Source organism: Psammomys obesus, unplaced genomic scaffold (genome assembly GCF_907164565.1).
Source record: "Psammomys obesus unplaced genomic scaffold, mPsaObe1.curated_primary_1811, whole genome shotgun sequence".
NCBI lineage: Eukaryota > Metazoa > Chordata > Mammalia > Rodentia > Muridae > Psammomys > Psammomys obesus.
In genome coordinates this window covers 121697-143425 of record NW_026596002.1, presented here as the reverse complement: position 1 = coordinate 143425, position 21729 = coordinate 121697, and the positions used below count along the sequence as shown (strand labels likewise).

Below are 21729 nucleotides of genomic sequence, written 5' to 3'. Positions count from 1 at the left end.
TGTAGTTTTTATTACTATTGCTCTGTAGTACAACTTGAGATTGGGGATGGAGATACCTCCAGATGAGCTGTTGTACAGGATTTAGACTTTTCTTTAAGAATCTCTATTTGTTATGAAGAGAATTTCCTTTGATGACTGCTAACAGCTACAATTATATGTGGCATAAGAATCTATTTAAATGCAGGTAGGAATTATTCTCTTGCATTACATTGGCGGTACTAGGTTCTTATCCCCCCAATAAAAATAAAAACAAATATAAAGACCTTGCTGGGCATGATGTCACATGACTTTAATCTAGAATTCCAGAGGCAGAGAATCCAATCTCTGAATTGAAGGTCAGTCTGCACTTGGGGGTTGATCAGATGCTAATATTTTGATGTTTATTACTGAGCCTCAAGATCTGGTTACTGTCTTATCTAGTTGTGCAAAGCTGCCTAAGACATTATTTCTGACAGGTTGGTTAAAAGGCTTGAAACCTGGACAGGGCAGGATGGGGTAAGGGTGGCTAAGGTTCCCAGGCTTTAGGTTCAGGAGAATCACAGGAAACAAGCATGAATACTGGAAGAGAGAAGACCACAATGGATTAGCCTGGAGAAGGGACTACATGGGCCAAAAGGAAGGACGAGGATGGCATGGATGAAGAAAACACCAAGATGAAGAAATATAAGCAAGTGTTTACAAGATTATGGATAAAGGGTAGCCGAGGTAGGAATAGGTAAGGTGGATGGCATTGGATGCGGATTAGGAGGTGGATGGGAATGTTATGAGATAGCACAGGTGAAATATCTGACCAACACAAGTTAAATAAGGAATTTATAAAATCTAATATTGTCTATGCCATATTGATTGTGATAGTCGGTTAAATAATGCAGCCATGATAATCAAAGGGCAAACAATTAACATTATTTAGCCTGACACCAATTTTTTTTCAACAACAGGGTACCATAGAAAGCAAGTTCCAAGAAAGCCATAAACAATGTTTCCAAAAATCAAAAACTGAAAAATAAAGTAAAATCCATGATCTTACAAGCCCCAAGTAGTTACCTTTTTCCCAGAAATGCAGAGTTGATGCAAAATATGTTAGCTCATACATGTATTAATGCATATAAGAATGGACTTAGAGACAAAACTCACATGATCATCTGAATAGATGCAGACAAAATCAAATATACATTCATGATGAAAGTCCTGGAGAGTGTAGACCTGGAGGGAACATATATCAACATAATAAAGGCTACATGTGGCAAAACCACAACCAGTATCCAAAATTGAGAAAAACTTAAAGTTATCCCATTAAAAACACAAATGAGATAGAGCTGCCTACTATATCTAATTTTAAATATAATTTTTATTTATTATAATTTATTCATTTTGTATCCCAGCTGTAGCCCCAACCCCATTCCCTCCCATTCCTGCACTCCCTCCTTCCATCATCTCCTCCCATTTCCTTTCCCCATCCACTGATAGTGGAGGACCTCCTCCCCTTCCATAGGACCCTTGTCTATCAGGTCTCAGGATTGTCTTTCATAGTCTTCCTCTGTTGCCTGCTCAGGTGGCTCCCCTCTTAGGGCAATGTGATCAAAGTGCCAGCCACTGAGTTCAGGTCAGAGACAGTCCCTGCTCCCCTTATTGGGGAGTCCATTTGGAGACTGAGCTGCCACAGACTACTTCTGTGCAGAGGGCCCAGGTAATCTCTGTGATTGGTCCCTGGTTGGAGTATCAGTCACAGAAAAGACCCCCTAGGCCCAGATTTGTTGGTTCTGTGTTTCTCCTTATGTTGCTCCAGACCCTTCCAAGTCTGTCTTCCCCTTCTTCCATATGATTCCCTGTACTCTGCCCAAAGTTTGGCTATGAGTCTCAGTTCTGCCTTAAAACCCTGCTGGGTAGAGTCTTTCAGAGGCCCGATGTGGTAGGCTCTTGTCTTGTTCCTTATTTTCAGCTTCTTCTGATGTCTATCTCATTTGCTTTGCTGAATGAAGATTGAGCATCTTACCCAGGGTCCTCCTTCTTGCTTAACTTCTTTAGGTTTACAGATTTTAGTATGATTATTTTACATTATATGTCTAATATCTGCTTATACCATGCATGTCTTTCTGTTTCTGGGATAGATCACTCAGGATGATCTTTTCTAGTTGCCAACATTTGCCTGCAAATATTATGATTTCCTTGTTTTTACTTGCTGTGTAGTATACCATTATGTATATGTACCACAATTTTTGTATCTATTCCTCTATTGTGGGATATCTGGGTTGTTTCCAGCTTCTGGCTATTACAAATTAAGCTGATCCAGACATGTTTGAACAAATGTCCTTGTTGTCTCAAACTGTGCTATAAAGCAACAGTAATAAAAACTGCGTGGTACTGGCATAGAAAGAGAATGGTGGATCAATGGAATCTAGTAGAAGACCCAGAAATAAACACATACACCTATAGATACTTGATTTTTGACAAAAAAGCCAAAACCGTCAGTGGAAACAAGATAACATCTTCAACAAATGGTGCTGGTCTAACTGGATGTCTACATGTAGAAAAATACAAATAGATCCATACTCATCACTCTGCACATATCTAAAGTCCAAGTGGATCAAAAACCTCAAGAAAAAACAGATCCTAAACCTGTTAGAAGAAAAAGACAGAGAAGACAATTTCCTAAACAGAACACCAACAACACAGGCTCCAAGATCAACAATCAATAAATGGGACCTCATGAAACTGAAATGTTTCTGTAAAGCAAAGGACACTCTCATTGGAACAAAACAACAGCCTATTTGTTCGAAAAGGTTCTTCACCAACCCGGTATCTGAAAGAAGCTAATATTCAGAATATATGAAGAACTCAAGAAGTTAAACAGCAACAAATCAAGCAATCCAATTAAAAAATTGTACAGAGCTAAACGGAGAATTCTCAATAGAGAAATATCAATTGGCAGAGAAACAAAGAAATTCTCAATATCTTTACTTATCAGGGAAATGCAAATCAAAACAACCCTGAGACTTCAGACTTCACTTTACACCCATCAGAATAGCTAAGATCAGCTCAAGTGACAGCACATCCTAGATAGGATGTGGATAAAGGGGAACACTCCTCCATTGCTGTGGGATTGTAAGCTTGTATAACCACTTTGGAAATCAATTTTGCATTTTATCAGACAATAAGGAATAGTACTACTTCATGATCCAGGTATACCACTTCTAGACATTTAGCCAAAAGATCTCAAGTATATCCAGTCTTTTAACATAGTACCTGAAGCACTAAATTATTAAAACAAAAAAAGGAAATTAAGGGTAGATAGTCAGGATAAAAAAAGAAGCCATAGTGTCCTTTTTGATACCATAATATACATAAGAGAATTTAAAATTTCTACCAGAATGCCTGTAGAAAAAATTTCAGCAGAGTTTAAGGATACAAAACCAACTTTCAAAAATCAGTGACATCAGAAAACATCCCAGAAAACAGATTATGGATATAATCTCATTTACAGAAGCTTCAAAGGCAATAAGATATCTTGGAATAAACCTAACAAAGAAGCTGAACCTAACCAAGTCGGTGAAAGATCTCTTCAATTAAAAGCTTAAATCTGAGTTTAAACTTCTTTGAGTTTTTCAAGTTCAAAGATGTTAAAAATAGTCTTCTGATGTTTATGGATTAGAAGATTTAATATAGAGAAAATGATGACTTTACCAAAAGCAATTTATCCATCCAATTCAATTCCAATCAAAATGCCCACAACATTCTTCTCAGAAATATAGAAATAAAGGCCATCTTAAAGTTACTGGATTATCAGAACATTCAAAGCAATCATGACAAACAAATGCTGGAGGATTTCCATTCCATATTTCAAAATATGTAATCGAGGTAGAATGATACACCAGTGTAGCACTGGCACAAGAGAGGCATGTAGATCAAGAGGATAAAATAGATGCCTCAAACTATTGCATGTATAACCACAGCCATATGATATATGTTACATATAATGAAATACACTTCAAAATCCTCATGTATTTATATTTATTAATGTTAGGTTTCATGTAAAGCTTGTTTAATGATTGGTTGGCTGATACATGGGCCAGTGACCTGTTAGTGAATTTATTGTGTTATTGAATACATTTCTTTCACTGATAATTCTTCTACAAAGAAGAGTTAACAACCTCTGCCAAAAAAAAAAATCAGTTATTTTGCATGGGTTGGAGAAGATACTGAAGTAGATTAGTCTGAGTTTTGCTTTGACAGTTCCATTTACTTACCTTTGTGCTGTTCCTGTGCTTATCCTATTAGGTGCCACTGGAGACTGGAAAAACCATCTGACTGTGGATCAGAATGAAAGATTTGACATGATATTTAAGAGGGACATGAAAAAATTTCCCTTGAAGTTTATCTGGGATATAAATGAATAAAATTCTATCCAGTGCTTGCATAAACATAAAAATCTATTAAGTAAAAGGCATGTTGTAAAATCAATATTGATGTTTCTGTGTTTTCGTCAATAAAATAAATCAATAAATTAAGGAAAAAGGAGTAAAATATGCCTTGATTAATAACAATGAGATTAATAAATGATTTCAATTTTCAAATTAAATTGTTTGAATCCTACTTAGTATTAGTAATATACACTACTGATATAAATTATGGTTCTTTGTGGTATAGAAAAATGTCTACAAAGAGTAATGTGTAGTGCACATTTTTCTTCATAGTCTACAATTAAATTTCGGGTCCAGAAACATTAAGAATCTTCATATTTCTTATTCGTACAATAAAAGGTCAACTTATTCTGAGTCTAACATGTTTGAGGAATATTAGAATCTTTAACTTGCTGGAGAGGACAGGAACTCCACAAGGAGAGCAACAGAACAAGAAAATTTGAACAAAGGGAACTGCCCAGAGACTCATACTCGAACCAAGGACTATCCATGGAGATAACCTAGAACCCTGACAATGCAGCCACTTCTGATGAGAACTGATAGACTAAGATCAGAAAGAAGGAGAGGAGGACCTCCCCTATCAGTGGACTTAGGGAGGGGCATGCATACAGAAAGGGGGGAGGGTGGGACCGGGAGGGGCGGAGGGAGGAGCTTATGGGGGGATACAAAATGAATAAAGTATAATTAATAAAAGTTAAATAAACAATTTTAAAAAAAGAAAAACTCTAGATAAGTTTTGAAGGGAATCAGAATTGACAATTAAGTTAAGAGATAGAAAAGAGGGAAGAATATATTCTCATCTACTTAATAAGGTCTGAATTTTGTTGAGTTTTATTGTTTGATAATATTATATTACCATACAATGGATTTTTCTTCCTATTCTTACTAAAATTGTTGAATAATGTACTTAAGATTTTTTTGCTTGTACATATAATGCAATATCAATTAATATATACTGTTAACTAAATTTTAAGCTAGTGACTGGGAAAATATCTAGAGCTCATTTAAATGTCTCAAAGCCTCTCCCAGTAAATTAAATGAGCATATGAATTTATTAACTCAGTATTACTACAGGAACAACAAAATCACACCTAAGAGAATCCAAGAACCCAGTGGTTGCAAGGTGCTTGTGATGGGTACCTGTACAGCCAATGTAGTCCAACTATGGCTGTGTCATCAGGCACATGTGTATGTGGTGACATTTAGTTGTCCCATCCACAAGGCTGGGTGGCTGAGCATTCCCAATCAGGTAGCAGAAGCCTGGAGTGTCCCTGGAGATTTGTTGGTGCCTAGTCTACAATGACATCCTGGAAACCTTGGTTGTGCTATCAGGGAAAGAATCAACAGCAGAAATGGGGCAAATTACCTGAGTGGGAAAGAAGAAGATCAAATGTACAAATAGAAGAACTATCTTCTGTCACACCATATTTTATTTGAATTACTACAGGAAGTTGAAACAATTCATGATTGATTAAATTCACATTAACCAAGGCAGGATACTTATTCAGGAAAGGCTCTCTACTAAAGTATTTTGATTCATGGCAAGTTGATGTTATAACCAACCATAATAATATCTATTCTTAACTCCAGGTAGTTTTTTTAAAAATATCTATGGTTTGTTGAGCACAGACATAACTGTTTTTCATGCATACCATGGATAAAGGGCAGGGAGCCCAAAATTCATTTGACTGGATGCTTAGAGAAGCAAAGAGTTGCGAGAGAAATGAATATCGTAGAGATTTGAAGAGGGACATATGTAGGTATTAAAGATTCTATGGGAGTGTCATCAAGTGAAGAAATCCTTTGACTCAATTATAGGAAGGAAAGATAAAGAAAGAGAGGGAAAAAAGAAGGAAGGATGAATGAAAGAAATTAAGAAAGAGTAAAGAAAAAGCCTATGACATAGAAGAAATATAGTATATATTGTATGGACGTAGCACCTGTCAATTATAAATATGATGACTATAGCTTAGACAGGAAATAGGAGGTGGGACATCCAGTAGGCAAAGAAGATTCTAGAATGGAGACAGAAGCAGAAGGTTCATTCAGCAATATGTGAAGACAGATGCTGTTACCTGAACTCAGGTAACAGCCACATGCTGGAATGTAGATTAGAATAAATTCATTATCTTAAGTATTGAGCTCATAAAAGAAGAGTCCAGCTATGTGGCCTAAGTAGTTTTAAATAACATTTTGAGCACTGCAACCCTACCACAACACTAAGAAGCTAAAGAAAAAAACAACAACAGATTTTAGAGGCAGAAATAGTAACTGTGGAAATAGATTTAATTCAGAGAAAAGAAGAAGCAAGCTCAGGGCAAATTAAAGAAATGATGTAATCTTAAAATTCTTGATTAGCTTATGTATATGAGTTTTAATGTCTATAATTGTATGTGCTTTTTTGTCTTGGATGGAAGGTTCTCATTCATATACTAGATCAGGGTAGTAGAAAAATTTTCATGATGCTTCTCAAAACTACTCAGCATAGAAACTTATTCTGTTACTTTCACTTGCTAATAATGCCATACCAAATTGCTCATGTCAATGAAAACAACAGTAGGTAATATCATTTAAAAATGAGGGTTTTTTTCTCAAATAATCTATGTTTTTAAGAACCTTCCCAGTATTATGAACTTTCCTCTTAGCAATGCTTTTATTGTGGACCATAAGTCTGGGTAAGTTGTGACTTTGTTTTCAATGAATTCTAAGAAGCCTTTAAGTTCTTTCTTTATTTCTTCCCTGACCTAGGTGTCATTGAGTAGAGAGTTGTTCAGTTTCCTTGTGTCTGTAGGCTTTTTACTATTGCTGTTGTTGTTGAGATTGATAATTAATCTGGAGCTTTCTCAAAAAAAAAAATGGGACTAACACTATCTCAAGATGCAGCTATTCCAGTCCTGGGGATATACCCAAAAGATGTGTCACCATTCAACAAGGATATTTGTACAACTATGTTCATAGCAGCTTTGTTTGCAATAGCCAAAATGTGGAAACAACCTAGATATCCCTCAACTGAAGAATGGACACAGAAATGGTGGTAGTTTACACAAAAAAAACCCCACTATTCAGCTATTAAAAACGAGAAAATCATGAAATTTGCTGGCAAATGGATGAAACTAGAAAAGATCATCCTGAGTGAGGTAACCCAGAAACTGTAAGACACGCATGGTATATGCTCACTTATTAGCAGATATTAGCCACATATTATAGGATAGCCATACTAAAATCTACAAACCTAAAGAAGGTAAACAACGAGGAGGACCCTGGAGAGGATGCTTAAATCTTATTAAAAATGGCAAACAGGATAGACACCAGAAGTGGTGGAAGAGAGGAAACAGAATGGGAGGCTACTATAGAGGGGCCCATGAAACTCTCCACACAACAGGGGATAGAAGTAGATGCTGGGACTAACAGCCATACTTGGGGCAGAGCACAGCAAGTACTGTGAAAGAAGTGGTGTGGGGAGATAGTAGGACATGAAGTGGACAGAAGCCCCACAAGGAGACAAACAAAGCTAAAAAATCTGAGCCACGGGGTCCTGAAAAGACTGATGCACCAACGGAGGATCATGTATGGAGACAACCTGTTACCCCTCATTAGATGTGGTCGATTATCACCTCAGTCTACATGTGGATCACAGAGTAATGGGAGCAAGGACTACCTATGTCATAAACCCAGTTGCCTGCTCTTTGATCACATGCCCCTGATGATGCTGTCTTGCCAGGCCACAGAGGAAGAAGATCCAGGCAGTCCTGATAATTAAAGCTATAGGCAAATGACAAAGGCAGAAAATTCTCCCAATCAGTGGACTAGGGGAAGGCAATAGGGGGGAAGAGAAAGGAAGTGTGGGATTGGGAGGAGTTGATGGAGGGGGCTTCAGTCAGTAAACACAATGAATAAATTGTTAAAACAAAACAAATTTAAATTTAAAAAAACCCTCCTATTACTGTTTCTCTGCCATTTTGAGAACTTATGAGCTGGGTATGGTGGTGCAGGCCTTTAATCAGCAGAGGCAGGGACAGGGGCAGGGGCAGGGGCAAGGGCAGGGGCAGGGGCAGAGGTCTCAGTTACAAGAGGTCCAATTTATTAAGTGTTGATTTTGAGCCTGAGTTACTGGTGTTTGTTTCAGTAATTTTCTCTTGTGTCAAGGAGTTTGAGGCCCTTCCCCACTTTCTCGTCTAATAGACATAGTGGATCTGGTGTTATATTGAGGTCTTTGATCCACTGGTATTTGAGTTTTGTGCATTGAGATAAATATGGATCTATTTGCATTTTTCTTATATTTTGGGTTGTGAGCCTAGCCTTTAATGGCTGAGCCATATCTGCAACCCCTATTTGCATTTTTCTAAATGTAGACATCAAATTAGATCAGCACCATTTGCTGAAGATGCTGCTTTTTTCCATTGAAAGATTTTGGCTCCTTTGGAGCAGCCTTACCTGGCCACAAAAAAGGACAATGCAGCCACTTTTGATGAGAACTGATAGACTAAGATCAGAAAGGAGAGGAGAACCTCCCCTATCAGCGGACTTGGGGAGGGGCATGCATGCAGAAAGGGGAGGGAGGGTGGGATCGGGAGGGGAGGAGAGAGGAGCTTATGGGGGGATACAAAATGAATAAAGTGTAATTAATAAAAAATAAAAAAGTTAAAATAAAATAAAATAAAATTAACATTAAACTAAAAAAATCAAGTGTCTCTCTGTGTGTGGGTCTATTTATGGGTCTTTGCTTCTATTCAAGTGATCAACCAGCCTATTTCTATGACAGTTTTTATTACTATTGCTCTGTAGTATAGCTTGAAGTAAGGTATGGAGATGCCTTCAGAATTTCTTTTATTGTAAAGGATTATCTTAATTATTCTCAGTTTTTCTTTGTGCGAAGTTTAGAATTATTCTTTGAAAGTCTGTAAAAACCTGTGCTGGTAGTTTGATAAGATTGCATTGAATCTGTAGATTGCTTTTAGTAAGAAGGCCATTTTTACTATGTTAAACCTACTGATCCACGAGTATGGGACATCTTTCCATCTTATGATATCTTATTCAATTTCTTTCTTTAGATTTGAAGTTCTTGTCATACAGGTCTTTCACCTGCTTGGTTAGAGTTATACCAAAATACTTTACATTATTTGTGGCTACTGTGAAGGGTGTAGTTTCCTTAATTTCTTTCTCAGCCTTTTTGTCATTTGCATACAGGAAGAGTACTGATTTTTTTTAAAGTAATCTTATATCCAGCCAGTTTGTAAAGTGTATAATACCTACTCTTAATAGCACTGGTATCCCCAGTTATACTCCATTATGAAAATCTAATTTTTCATTTGTACGTGGTTGTCAATTAGAGATGGCATCTGAATTACAGTTTTGGGCTTCAGTGCAAACTCTTGCAGATCCTGTACATGCTGCAGTTTCTGTGGGTTCATATGTGTGTCAGTCCTTTCATTCACAGAGGCCCTGTTTTCTTGGTGTCCTCAATCTGCTCTAACCCTTAGACTGTTGCTCCTCCTCTTTCTCAGGGTTTCTTGATGCATGAAAGGAGGGATTTGATAGAGAAATCCCCGTTAACACTGAAGGTTCCAAGTCTCTCAGTCTGCACATTGTTTGGGTGTGGAAAACTGTATTTGTTCCTTCCTACTTGTAGTAGATAGATGATAGTCCAGCACAACGCTGATCTATGAATATAACAAAATGACATTGCAGTCATTTTATTGCTGTGTTTAGTAACACTGATTTTCAACCTTCTGAATGCTGTGACCCTCTAATACAGTTTCTTATGCTGTGGTATGCTTTATTTTGTTGCCACTTCATAACTATAATTTAGCTACCATTATGAATTGTAATAAAAATGTCAGTAAGCAGAATAACTGATAAGTGCCTATCAAAGAGGTCCTGATTCACAGTTGAGAACAAGTGCTCTAGAAGTATAGTAGTATTTATTTTACCCTTAGTCCCTGGGCTATTTCTTCCCAGGTTCTTGGCCACCTAGCAGTGTCCAGGATAGATTCAATCTTATGTGCTTTAAATACAATCAGATGTTGTTTGGTAACTTACACAAACTTTGTTCCAGAGTTGTACTTACAAATCTTTCAGGCCAGTTATCATTGTAGATCAGAACATATGTAGCTCATTTGATGATTACCTTTCTACTGTGATGGTGTACAGAGCCACAAGCACTAGTCAGTGAGGTCAGATAGGCATCAGCATGACCTATCCATGCTTCATGAATGATGTGGCTGTTGTCCTCAGCAGTAAACCCTGCCAGCATATTAGGAGAGCAATCAATAGCCTTGGCAATAGCCAGGATTGATTCGGGTCCCAGTGGGGACCTTTGGCCACTTTGTTTGGATATAACTAATTCACAGTGCTGAAAGCTTCATTGGGTGACAAGACATGTCTTTTTATCTCCCCTTAACTGATAATTTCATTTAAACTGTCATATATATCATATCTATAGGTAAATATATATGGATCTATATGTGTATTGCTCTAACTCTCCATCATATAATTGTCATTTGTCTATCTATCTATCTATCTATCTATCTATCTATCTATCTATCTATCTATAATCTATTTATCTATCTTCTACTGTATTACCATGCAGTTTGAACTCTCAAATGAACCTTAGTTTTTAGGTGTTCCTCCTCACATTCCCTCCCTTGCTTCCCTCTATTCTCCCCTTTTCTATATGAAGACTTTATTTTATTTTTTAATTTTTATTTTCTTAATTACATTTTATTCACTTTATATCCCCCATAAGCCCTTACCTCCTCCCCTCCTGATTTCTCCCTCCCTCCCCCTTCTTCACGCACGCCCCCGTCCCCAAGTCCACTGATAGGGGAGGTCCTCCTCTCCTTCCTTCTAAACTTAGTTTATCAGATCTCATCAGGAGTGGCTATATTGGCATTTTCTGTGGCCTGGTAAGGCTGCTCCCCCCTCAGGGAGAGGTGATCAAAGAGCAGGCCAATCAGATTGTCAGAGGCAGTCACTCTTCCCATTACTATGGAACTCACTTGGACACTAAACTGCCATGGGCTACATCTCTGCAGGGGGTCTAGGTTATCTCAATGCATGATACTTGGTTGGAATATGAGTCTCTGGGAAGACCGCTGTGTTCAAATTTTATGGTTCTGTTGATCTCCATGTGGAGTTCCTGACCTCTCCAGATCTTACTATTACTTCTTACATAAAATTCCAGGCACTCTGTCCAACATTGGCCATAAGTCTCAGCATCTGCTTTGATATTCTGCAGGGCAGAGCCCTTCACAGGCCCTCTGTGGCAGGTTCCTAGGTTGTTTCCTGTTTTCTTCTTCTTCTGATGTCCTTCCTCTTTGCCTTTCATGATGGGGATAGAGCATTTATTCAGGGTCCTCTCTCTTGATTAGTTTCTTTAGATGTTAAGGTTTTAGTAGGTTCATCCTATATTACATGTCTATATGAGTGAGTATATACCATGTACACCCTTCTGCTTCTGGGACAGCTCACTCAGGACGATTCTTTTCAGGTCCCACCATTTACCTGCAAATTTCATGATTTCCTTATTTTTCATTGCTGAGTAATATTCCATTGTGTAGATGTACCACAATTTCTGCATCCATTCTTTAGTTGAGGGTAAATGAACTAATTCTAGCTTCTGGCTATTACAAATAAAGCTGCTACAAACATGGTTGGGCTAATGTCTATATTGTGTACTTGAGCCTATGTTGGATATATGCCTAGGAGTGGTATGGCTGGATCTTGAGGAAGCACTATTCCTAGTTGTCTGAGAAAGCACCAGATTGAGTTCCATAGTGGTTGTAAAAGTTTACATTCCCACCAGGAGTGGAGGAGGGTTCCCCTTTCTCCACAGCCTCTCCAACATGTGTTGTCACTTGAGTTTTTCATCTTGGCCATTCTGATGGGTGTAAGGTGAAATCTCAGGGTCACTTTGATTTGCATATCCCAAATGGCTAATGACGTTGAGCATTTCTTTAATTGTTTCTCTGCCATTTGATATTCCTCTACAGAGAATTCTGTGTTTAGCTCTGTTACCCATTTTTTAATTAGATTACTTGGTTTGCTGCTTTTCACCTGCTTTAGTTCTTTATATATACTGGATATTAACCTTCTGTCAGATAAATGGTTGGTTAAGATTCTTTCGCAATCTGTAGGCAGTCGTTTTTATTTTGATGAAGGTGTCCTTTGCCTTACAGAAGCTTTTCTCAGTTTCATGAGGTCCCATTTATTGATTGTTGCTCTTAGAGCCTGTGTGGTCAGTGTTCTATTGAGGAAGTTGTCTCCTGTGCCAAGGATTTCTACGCTGTTCCCCACTTTTTCTTCTAATAGATTTAGTGTATCTGGTTTTATGTTGCGGTCTTTGATCCACTTGAACTTTAGTTTTGTGCAGGGTGATAAGTATGGATTTATTTGCATTTTTCTACATGTAGACATCCAGTTGGACCAGCACCATTTGTTGAAGATGCTATCTTTTTTCCATTGTATGGTTTTGGCATCTTTATCAAAGTTCAGGTATCCATAAGTTTGTGGGGTTATTACTTGGTCTACTGTTCAGATCCGTTGATCCACCATTCTATTTCTTTGCCAGTACCATGCAGTTTTTATTACTGTTGCTCTATAATACAACTTAAGATCAGGGATGGAGATACCTCCAGAAGATCTTTTATTGTAGAGGATTGTTTTAACAACTCTGGTTTTCTTGTTATTCCATACAAAGTTGAGAATTTTTCTTTCCAGGTTTGTAAAGAATTGTGTTGGTAATTTGATTGGAATTGCATTGAATCTGTAGATTGCTTTTAGTAAGATGGCCATTTTTACTATGTTAATCCTTGAGCATTGGAGATCTTTCCATCTTCTGATATCTTCTTCTAATTCTTTCTTCAGAGACTCAATTTTTTTTTTCAGACAAGTCTTTGACTTGCTTGGTTAGGGTTACACCAAGATACTTTATGTCTTTTGTGGCTATTGTGAAGGATGTTTCCCTAATTTCATTCTCAGCCTTTTTGTCTTTTGTATATAGGAGGGCTACTGATTTTTGAGTTAATTTTGTATCTGGCCACTTTGCTAAAGTTGTTGATCAGCTGTAGGAGTTCTCTGGTAGAATTTTTGGGGTCATTCTTGTATACTATCATATCATCTGCAAAGAGTGATACTTTGACTTCTTCCTTTCCCATTTGTTTCTCCTTGATCTCCTTCAACTCTCTTATTTCTCTAGCAAGAACTTACAGAACTATGTTGAAGAGATATGGAGAGAGTGGGCAGCTTTGTCTTTTCCCTGATTTCAGTGGGATTGCTTTAAGTTTCTCTCCCTTGAGAATGGTGTTGGCTATAGGCTTGCTGTATATTGCCTTTACTGTGTTTAGAAATGTGCCTTGTATCTCTGATCTCTCCAATAATTTAAACAAGTATGGATGTTGGATGTTGTCAAATGCTTTTTCAGCATCTAAGGAGATTATCATGTGGTTTTTTTTTCTTTCAGTTTGTTAATATTGTGATTCACATTGATTGATTTCCATATATTGAACTACCCCTGCATACGTGGGATGAAGCCTACTTGGTCATAGTGGATGATATCTTTGATGTGTGCTTGTATTCGGTTTGTAAGTATTTTGTTGAGTATTTTTGCATCAATGTTCATGAGGGAGATTGGTCTGAAATTTTCTATGTTTGTTGGATCTTTCTGAGGTTTAGGTATCAAAGTGACTGGCTTCATAGAATAAGTTTAGTAGTATTTCTTTTGTTTCTATTTTGTGGAATAGTTAGAAGAGAACTGGAGTTAGCTCTTCTTTGAAGTTCTGGTAGAAATCTGCACTGAAAACATCAGGTCCTGGGCTTTTTTTGGATGGGAAACTTTCTTTTTTTAATTTTTTATTAATTACACTTTATTCATTTTGTATCCCCCATAAGCCCCTCCCTCCTCCCCTGCTGTTCCCACCCTCCCTCCCCTTTCTGCATGCATGACACTTCCCAAGTCCAGTGATAGAGGAGGTTCTCCTCTCATTTCTGATCTTAGTCTATCAGTTCTCATCAAAAGTGGCTGCATTGTCCTCTACTGTGGCCTGGAAAGGCTGCTTCCCCCATTGGGGGAGGTGAACAAAGAGCAGGCCAATCAGATTATGTCAGAGGCAGTCCCTCTTCCCATTACTATGTAACCCACTTGGACACTGAACTGCCATGGGCTACATCTGTGCAGGGGTTCTAGGTTATCTCCACAAATAGTCCTTGGTTGGAGTATGAGTCTCTGGGAAGTTCCCTGTGTTCAAATTATCTTGTTCTGTTGCTCTTCTTCTGGAATTCCCATCCCCACCAGTGCATAATATTTTCTACTTCTTACATGAAATTCCATTCACTCTGCCCATCAGTTGTCCATCAGGCTCAGCGTCTGCTTTGACATTCTATACTACAGAGGCTTTCAGAGGCCCTCTGTGGCAGGTTCCAAGGTTGTTTCCTGTTTTCTTCTGGCTTTCAGAGGCCCTCTGTAGCAGGTTCTGAGGTTGTTTCCTATTTTCTTTTTCTTCTGATGTCCATCCTCTTTGCCTTTCAGGATGGGGATTGAACATTTTAGTTAGGGTCCTCTCTTTTGCTTAGTTTGTTTGATGTACAGATTTTAGTGGTTTTATTTTATTACGTATGTTTATATGAGTGAGTATATACCATGCCTGTCTTTTTGCTTCTAAGACAACTCACTCAGGATGATCCTTTCCAGGTCCCACCATTTACCTGCAAATTTCATGATTTCCTTATTTTTCATTGCTGAGTAATACTCCATTGTATAGATGTACCACAGTTTCTGCATCCATTCTTCAGTTGACGGGCATCTGGGTTGTTTCCAGCTCCTGGCTATTACAAATAAAGCTGCTACAAACATGGTTGAGCAAATGTCTTTTTGTGTACTTGAGCCTCTTTTGGGTATATGCCTAGGAGGTATGGCTGGATGTTGAGGAAGCGCTATTCCTAGTTGTCTGAAAAAGGGCCAGATTGATTTCCAGAGTGGTTGTACAAGTTTACATTCCCACCAGAAAGGTTCCCCTTTCTTCACAACCTCTCCAGCATGTGTTGTCCCTTGAGTTTTTCATCTTGGCCATTCTGATGGGTGTAAGGTGAAATCTCAGGGTCGTTTTGATTTGCATTTCCCTAATGGCTAATGAGGTTGAGCATTTCTTTAAGTGCTTCTCTGCCATTCGATATTCCTCTACAGAGAATTCTGTGTTTAGCTGGATAATATCTCTGATGTGTTCTTGGATTCGGTTTGCAAGTATTTTGTTAAGTATTTTTGCATCAATGTTCAAAAGGGAGATTTGCCTGAAATTCTCTTTCTTTGTTGAGTCTTTGTGAGGTTTAGGTACCAAGGTGACTGTGGCTTCATAGAATGAATTTGGTAATGTTCCTTCTGTTTCTATTTTGTGGAATAGTTTGAAGAGAATTGGAGTTAGCTCTTCTTTGAAGGTCTAGTAGAATTCTGCACTGAAACCATCTGGTCCTGGGCTTTTTTTGGATGGGAGACTTTTGATAACTGCTTCTATTTCCTTGGAGGATATAGGACTATTTAATTGATTTACCTGGTCCTGATTCAGCTTTGGTAAGTCGAATCGATCAAGAAAATTGTTCATTTCATTTAGTTTTTCATATTTTGTGGCATATAGACTTTTGAAGTTAGTCCTAATGATTGTTTGGATTTCCTCAGTGTCTGTAATTATGTTCCCCATTTCATTTCTGATTTTGTTGATTTGGATGGTGTTTCTCTGCCTTTTAGTTAGTTTGTCTAAGGGTTTGTCAATCTTGTTGATTTTCTCAAAGAACCAACTTTTGGTTTCTTTTTTTTTTTTGGTTTTGTTTTTTGTGTTTGTATTTTATTTTAGTTTTTACAATTTCTTTTGCTGAGTCATTATGAATAAAGCTGTTATGAATATAGTTGAGCTAATGTTCTCATTGTATGGTTGAGTATCTCTTGTATATATGCCCAGGAGTGATATAGCTGGGTTTTAGGTAGCACTATTCCCAGTTTTCTGAGGAAATGCCAGATTGATTTCCAAAGTGGTTGTACAAGTTTACATTCCCACCAACAATGAAGGAGGATTCCCCATTCTCTACATCCTCTCCAGCATGTGTTGTCTCTTGTGATTTTGATCTTAGCCATTCTGATGGGTGTGTGGTGGAATCTCAGAGTCATTTTGATATGCATTTCCCTGTTGACTAAGGATGTTGAGATAATAATGAGTCAACAGGGAAATGCATTCAATAATTCCTTCCATTCAATATTCCTTGTGAATTCAATGCAATTCCCTTCAAGATACCAACACAATTCTTTACAGACCTTGAAAGAACACTTCTCAACTTCATATGGAAAAACAACAATAACAAACCCAGAACAAAACCCAGAACATTTGCTGCTCTTGGTGAGTGGGCAGGAGCCAGTTTGGTAGGCAAATACTAAAACCAAGGAGACAATAATGATACATGACCACTCATGGCCCTTACCAGATTTTGGATATGTGACAATGAAGACATTATCATCTCTAATCTTGAAATGTTCCATGTTTTCCAACTCTTCAATGTTCACATAATTTTTCACAAAATTATATCCTTTAAAGTTAAGAAAATATTCATTTGTACTGCTCCTAATTCTTCACCTGCAAGTAAAAGCATAGAATTACTTTGTGTGTCAAGTATTATACATTACTGAATAATAATAACTGAGAGATCAATATGTGCCAAACACAATTTAAGTATGCTTTATGCATAAATATTTACTATGAAATATAGGTTATGTTATCTAAATTTCATAATATTTTTGATGCTATGTTTTAAAAGTCACCTTGATAAAAATGAAGAAACAGAAAGTCTATCTATATTATTTTTTTGTAATGCCATGTTAGAACGATTTTCATAATTCTAAACACATGGATGAGAAAATGGTGCTGCAGAGATATCACCCACAGTATTTAAGGTTGCCCAGCTAGCCCCTTAAGAGGATTTCATAACAAAAATTTGAGCACAGAGCCCATGCATAAATCTAGAATATTTTGTACTTTTATTACCTGCATGTTTTCAATCTTACAAAACTAAGAAACTCTTTGAGGTGTGTCTTTGGTATTTGATGTAGAGTTTGCCTAACTCGTTCTTTTCGATTTAAGCTTCTGTGACTTAGTGACTGAGTGGCTACTTGAAATTAGTAACACCAGTATGTGTTCCTCAGAAAGATTACTCATTTAAAGTCACAAGGTCTCCTATGAATCTTGTCATAATTTTAATTTTCAACCAAATAATCTAACAAAATGCAACTTCAGTCTAATAAATGAACTAAAAAATAAAGCCAACAGTCTCAAAAAATACCTGATCTTGTCAAAATTTGATAAATCCAAATAAATCTACTGGATTTGTCAGAGAATTCTCTCTTTGAAGGTTAAGGTGATGAGACAGTGGTAACAATTCTGATATTATCTTAGCACTAGTATTCTTCCCTACAGTTATTTATTTATTACTTTTCATTTGTAAAATCCATTTTTTTCATTCTTTCATTATTTTTATTTATTTATTACAATTTACTCACGTTGTTTTCCATCTGTAGCCCCCTCCGTCATCCTTTCCCAATCCTGCCATCTTTCCCTTTTCTCTTCCCATGCCCCTTCCCCAGTCCACTACTAAGGGAGGTCTTCCTACCCTTCCATCTGACCCTAGCCTATCATGTCTCATCAAGACTGGCTGCCTTGTCTTCCTCTGTGGCCTGACAGGGCTGCTCCCCTTTCAGGAGGAGGTCATCAAAGAGCCAGCCACTGAGTTCACATTAGAGACAGTCCCTATTCCCATAACTAGGGAACCCACTTGGAGACTGAGCAGCCATGGGCTACATCTGTGAAGAGGTTCCAGGTTATCGCCATGCATGGTCCTTGGTTGGAGTATCAGTCTCAGAAAAGACCCCTGGGCCCAGATTTTTTGGTTTTCCTGATGGCCTTGTGGCGCTCCAGTCCCCTCCAGGACTTTCTATCTTCCCCTTCTTTCATACAATTCCCAATACTCTGCACAAAGTTTGGCTATGAGTCTCAGCATCTGATTTAATACCCTGCTGGGTAGTCTTTCAGAGTCCCTCTGTGGGTAAGCTCCTATCTTGTTCCTTGTTTTCTTCCTCTTCTGATATCTATCCCGTTTGCTTTTCTGAATGAGATTGAGCATCTTACCCAAGCGTGCTCCTTCTTGCTTAGCTCCTTTAGGTGTATGGATTTTAGTATAATTGTCCTATATTATATGTCTAATATCCACTTATAAGTGAGTATATACCATGTGTGTCTTTCTGCTTCTGAGATACCTCATTCAGGATGAGCTTATCTAGATCCCACCATTTGCCTGCAAATTTCATGATTTCCTTGTTTTTAATTGCAGAGTAGTATTCCATTGTGTAAATATACCACAATTTTTGTATTAATTCCTCAATTTAGGGACATCTGGGTGTTTTCCAGATTCTGGCTATTACAAATAAAGCTGCTAGAAACATGATTGTGCAGATGCCCTTGTTGTGTACTTGAGCATCTTTTGGATTTATGCCTAGGAGTGGTATAGCTGGGTCTTGAGGTAGCACTATTCCTAATTGTCTGAGAAAGTGCAGTTACTTATTTATAAAAAGTTTTGTTCTCAAGAAACTCAGTTTACTGAAATCTGAAAGTATACTATTGACTTAATTGGACGTCAATAAACATTTAATTTGGTATGTGGATGCCTCGAGGGAGACAAGCACTCTCTTTCCTGGCTAGAGTTATCAGAATACTTCTTTAAACATAATGATGAAAATTTTCACTTGTTATTTACTGTGTTCAGTTACCCAGCAGGGCTGTATTTTGTAAGAAAGAGAAGGAAGGAAGGAGACAGAAATGGGTTGAATGGGAAGAAAGAGAAAGAGAAAGAGAGGAAAGACAGAGCAGGAGAGTGAGAAGAGGGAGTGGGAGAAGGAGAGGGAGACACAGAGAGAAATTCATTCTCTAAAACAAGGAGAGTAACAAGAGAATGGAGAAGGTTCATTTTATAAAAGGACATCAGAGGTTTTTAGTGATTGAAGAGAAAGTGGTGGTTTATAGAGAAACAATTGTATTTTTCTTTTTTTTTAGATTCAATGTTAATTTTGTGGATATGAAATATAGCAATTCAAAATACTCTTTAATATTTCATTCCTAGGTACCATCACACTATGATTTTACTTTTTTTTCACTTTTGAATTTCTTTTTTTTTAATTTTTATTTTTTATTTATTTATTTATTTATTCTTTTTAGTTACATTTTGTTAACTCTGTGCCCCAGCTCTATCCTGCTCCCTCATTTCCTCCCCAACCCCACACTCCCTCCCTGGTCTCCTCCCTGCCCCTTTCCAAGTCCACTGATAGGGGAAGACCTCCTCTCCTTTCATCTGACCCTGTTTTATCAGGTATCTTCAGGGCTGGCTGTAAAGTCCTCCTCTGTGGCCTAACAGACTGCTCCTCCCCTGGGGGGGGGGTGTCAAACAGCCTGCCCTTGAGATCCTGTTAGAAATAGTCCGTGTTCCCCTTACTTTGGAAAACTACTTGGTTACTGAGCTACCACAGGCCACATCCGAGCAGAAGTTCTAGGTTATATCCATAGATGGTCCTTGGTTGAGTGTCAGTCTCAGAAAAGACCCTGTGCCCAGATATATTTGGTCCTTGTAGAGCTCCTATCCTTTCCATATCATACTAACTTCCCTTTTTTCATATGATTCCCTGCACTCTGCCGAGGGTTTGGTTATGAGTCTTAGTGTCTACTTTGAAACACTGCTAGGTAGAGTCTTTCAGATGCCTTTTGTGGTAGACTCCTGTCATAAGTTCAATGAACATCCCATTTGTCTTTCTAAATGAGGATTAATCACCTTCGCCTGTGTCCACTTTCTTGATTATCTTCTTTAGGTGTGTAGATTTCATTATGTTTATCATATCTTGTAGGTCTATATAAGCGAGTATATACCAAGTTTGTCTTTCTCCTTCTGGGATACTTCATTCAGAATGATCTTTTCTAGATCCCACCACTTGCCTGCAAATTTCATGATTTCCTCCTTTTTGATTGCTGAGTAGTATTCCATTGTGTAAAAATACCACAATTTCTGTATCCATTCCTCCGTTGATGGACATCTGGGTTGTTTCCAAGTTCTGGCTATTACAAATAAAGCTGCTACGAACATGGTTGAACAAATGTCCTTGTTGTGTACTTGAGCAAATTTTGGGTATATACCTAGGAGTGGTATAGCTGGGTCTTGAGGTAGCACTACTCCTAGTTGTCTGAGAAAGCGCCAGATTGACTTCCAGAGTGGTTGAACCAGTTTACATTCCCACCAGCAATGGAGGAGGGTTCCCTTTTCTCCACAACCTCTCCAGCATGTGCTATCACTTGAGTTTTTCATCTTGGCCATTCTTTTTTCTTTTTTAAAAAATTCTTTACTGATTACACTTTATTCACTTTGTATCCCCCCTATGCTCCCCTCCCTCCTCTCCTCCAAATCTCTTCCTTTCTCCCCCCTCTGCACACATGCCCTTCCCCAAGTCTCTCATTTTCTTTTCACATATCTCAATAAAAAGTGGAAAACAACATTAGTGAGTGAGAAAAGTATTGAGAGGAGTTCTCCTTTTGTAGGCCTTCCTGGCCTGGAATTTACTATAAAGATCAGGCTCATCTTGAGCACACAGAGATATATCTTCTTCTGCACCCAGTGTTATGCACCACCATGCACAGTCTATGAAGAGATAATTTTATACATGTTATGCAGAAGAAAGAAAGAACATTGGGAGTTTCTGAATTCTACTCACAGTTTGAAGATCAATAGATGAAGTAAAACCATTTCTGAGTAATTGTTAAGGAAACCAGGAATTGATGGGTTGCTGAGGTATAAATATTCCCTACTAGTTATTTCTTGGCAAATGGTAAGTGTTTAGAAAAATCAAGTGACCTCAGCTGGGATACATTTCGTAAGATTTTGTTGGTACTAGGAAAATCTTATCAGATTTTTTTTAGGCACATGAAAGAAATTAAACATTAGGAGGTTGCAGATAAACATTACAGAGAACTGGAGGACACAGTTCTCTTTTAATTAACTATAAAAATTATTAGCCAAACAGCAAGGGTTTTTTTTTTTTTTGACAAGTAAAGCTACAACTTGGCTTTGCTAACTTCCAGTGCATGATGGTCATGAAATCCTTTTAAGAATGACTGAGAGCTGTGACCTACCTAACATCTAATTAAAGCTTAAGTCCTTGTGTGGCACTCCGTGGAAAGGAATGAACTGCTTTCTATCTAAATGTTCAGTTTCTCTATTACTGACTTAATACTCGATCAACTTTGAC

General features: G+C 37.8%; 1 long non-coding RNA gene across 1 annotated transcript; it reads right to left on the bottom strand.

Annotated features, from left to right (window-relative positions):
- Positions 1–268: 268 nt before the first annotated feature.
- LOC129686656 (uncharacterized) lies at positions 269–21271 on the bottom strand. Its single transcript, XR_008721682.1, has 5 exons — positions 21196–21271; positions 16878–17029; positions 4245–4305; positions 1135–1203; positions 269–558 (listed from the first exon to the last, which is right to left on the bottom strand). It is a non-coding gene; the product is annotated as an uncharacterized LOC129686656 (long non-coding RNA).
- Between the last annotated feature and the right edge of the window lie 458 nt (positions 21272–21729).